Raw genomic sequence first — 3,112 nt, forward strand, 5'->3', positions numbered from 1 at the left:
AGAAAACCTCACCTCAGTTCTGATTGGTCTAAAGTAGGAGTGGCCAGTAAACTGATCTTGATCATTATAATGATTGATTACACCACAATAAGCTTTTCTGAACACGTGGGGATCTCCAATAGCCACCAATTCCAATTCCACTATTTCTCTCTAAATCCCTCCATAACTGGGTGTGTGAGATGTACTCAGAGTGATTTGGTGTGAAATGGTTCAGATGTCTTTACAGTGGTGGTGATAGGAACCAGGGGTCGCCATGATTACAACACAAATATAGACATTTTATTTACTATCCAGAACCACCAGTGAACCTACACGAGTCTTCTGGGTTTATATGGAATGATGATGATGGAAAATAGTGGAAAATCTGAAATAATAAGTTTTCTTTGGGGACTATTTTGCCTCACAGCGCCCTGCATGTATCCCTCCACCATGAATGGAGTTTAAGTTCTCTAAACTATCATAAAACAGTGTCTCAGTCATCAGGCAGTGAATTCATAACCATTTCATGTAGGAACTTTCTGTGAGGGAGCTTTTAGAGGTGGACGTCTGGTTCCTATCACCACCACTGTGAACAGTTCTGACTCGGTCAGTTTCTCTAGAACCGAGCGTTTCACACCAAACCACTCTGAACGAACTTTACTGTTTAATTATGCAGGACTTTTGGGAATTATGGATCTCCCTATTAAAGAAACCTAACCAGCTGCATGGGTCATCAGACAGATAGACAGTGATGTGAGTAAAACACATAATAAAAGTCACTGTATTTACAGTTTTATAATATTATTGTTTTTAAATGTTGCACTAAGATATTTTCCCATCTCTTCTCACTCACAAAACCTCAGAAAAAATTTATATACCGTAAAGTGTGCTGTATATTGTGATGTTATGGTTTTGCTATTCACCCCTAGTCTGAGATGATGACATTCTGAACGATTGCCCACTTTATTTATGTATGTATGTATGTATGGGTGCATAATGTTGTTGCAAGTATTTTATTTATGCAATGAACCTTCAGAGCCTCCATATTTTCATACTTTAATTCACAACCAAATGTTTATTTTCTATTTTGGTAAAAAACGGGACTGCACCAAAAAAACTGAGTTTAGTGATCAGTTCAGTGACCTAAACTCTCTTTCTAGCCTCCTGGTTTCTTCAGTTTGACAAGCATATTCAGATGTGTGCTCAGAACTGTAAGAACATACAGACCAAAGGACATTTAACACCTCAGGCATGATCATTAATGGGTTCATATCTGGCAACCAGCCTCGCCGGCCTTTGTATTCACTCTGTCGGAATTCAGTTTCTAAACAAACACTGAAGAAATAAGAACACATGGAGCCAAAGCAGCAGGCAGACCTTCTTCATTCAGACGACAGCAGTGCGGATATGCCAGAGCTGCGACTTCCGGAACCCCCCGCCACATCCTGCACCCCCCGTCTTTCTGCTGCAACCTCACTGGATGAGGAACCACAAGTTTTAAACCAGATATGATGAGCCTGACTTTAAATGTTGTTTTGGTTACTTAAATTGACCATTAAAACAGGGCTGAGTTATAAGACAATATACATTGTTATTATTATTATTATTATTATTATTATAACCAAGAGTTCTATACTGAACCATTTCATGACAACTGAAAAAAATCACTGGTGCTCCCTGTCCACCTGCAGGACCTGTTCTTTCTCCTGGAACCAACCTTTTCCTTGTATCAGTGATATTTTACCGTCTAGTTTTGTGGAAACTTTGATTTCTGAACCCTTATTTTAGTAAAGTTGGTCAGTTACTGAGTTTTGGCTAAGCTAAAGTTAGCTTTTACTAACAACAAACGTAAATTAGACTGTTTAGCCAATCTGTGTGCAACAGATGTACATACATTTACACATACATGACATTTTAAGCCTTAACCAGCTAAAAGCATGCCGTTTAAGTGGCGTTTCCACGGCTAGTAACGGGGGTAGAGACTTTTATTTTGAAAACGGATCATGAACACACTGTGCCAGCTAACCCCGAGAGACAGTGTCTTTGGAATGATGTAAAATACGTGCTTTATTTTCTGAAACGCGGTTTAGACGAATCTTTTGAAGCATCTCAGTTACGAAGCTGAAAGCGGCTTCATATCGGAGCTTTCCGTTCCACCTTAAATGGTGCAGCAGTTACACTGTCCCGCCTGAGGCGCCAGAATGTAACCGCTTCACCATTTAAGGTGGAACGGAAAGTTCCGAGGCGAATTGTAGGTTGATCAGCTAAACTCACACACACGCGCTTATCTTCACAGTACAGGGGTCCTGTTCTCTCCTTCAACCTCCTTTACAACCAGGCGAACCATCCAGGCTCCTAAATGGGGGTGTAGGATCTTGCCCCCCAAAAAAACACGTGGCAACCACCAAACACCACGTGGCAACCACAACTCCCGCCAAACCTCACCAAACTCCACCTGAACGGGTCAATATTTATGACTGACCCCTAACGCCCATGCAGAGGGCCCAGTCAGGGGCAGGTGAGCTCACCTGTACAGCGCAGGTGGAGCTCAGAGCGCGGGAGGAATGGGGAAGGAAGGAAGCGCGCGCACAGCTGCCCGTTTCTTTCTGAAGCGGCTCAAAGAGAAACCGGAACCCGGAGAGGGTTAAAACTCACCGCGGAGCTGCTGCACTTCTATCCCGGGTCCCGAGGAGGCGTCCACTCCCTCTCTGAGGAGGCACGGCCGCAGCAGACGGGTCTCCGGTGAGCTGGACCCGAGGAGCGGCTCTCTGAGCGTGGTGGGTCTCACAGCTCTCACTACACTTCCAGCTCCAGAGCTCCTCCCTCTGCTCATATCACCACCACCACATTACACTGTCACACCCTCCTCCATACCTCCCACTTCAGCACTGCTTTCAAAGGGGAACCCACCCATCTTCCAAAATTCCCCCTAAATCAGTGGTTAAGATGTAAACAGAGCGGTTTGGTTTCTAGATAAACTTACCGAGTCAGAACTGTTCACAGTGGTGGTGATAGGAACCAGACGTCCACCTCTAAAAGCTCCTCACAGAAAGTTCCTACATGAAATGGTTATGAATTCACTGCCTGATGACTGAGACACTGTTTTATGATAGTTTAGAGAACTTAAACTCCA

At 43.7% G+C, this 3,112-nt stretch overlaps 1 protein-coding gene across 1 annotated transcript in view; it reads right to left on the reverse strand.

Annotated features, from left to right (window-relative positions):
- The window catches only part of slc6a16b (solute carrier family 6 member 16b), a 17,581-nt gene extending 14,822 nt beyond the window's left edge, over positions 1–2,759 (reverse strand). The window contains 1 exon segment of the mRNA XM_036580922.1: positions 2,635–2,759. The gene's annotated coding sequence lies outside the window, so the exon portion shown is untranslated.
- Between the last annotated feature and the right edge of the window lie 353 nt (positions 2,760–3,112).

This window comes from Colossoma macropomum, unplaced genomic scaffold (assembly GCF_904425465.1).
Source record: "Colossoma macropomum unplaced genomic scaffold, Colossoma_macropomum, whole genome shotgun sequence".
In the NCBI taxonomy this organism is placed as follows: domain Eukaryota; kingdom Metazoa; phylum Chordata; class Actinopteri; order Characiformes; family Serrasalmidae; genus Colossoma; species Colossoma macropomum.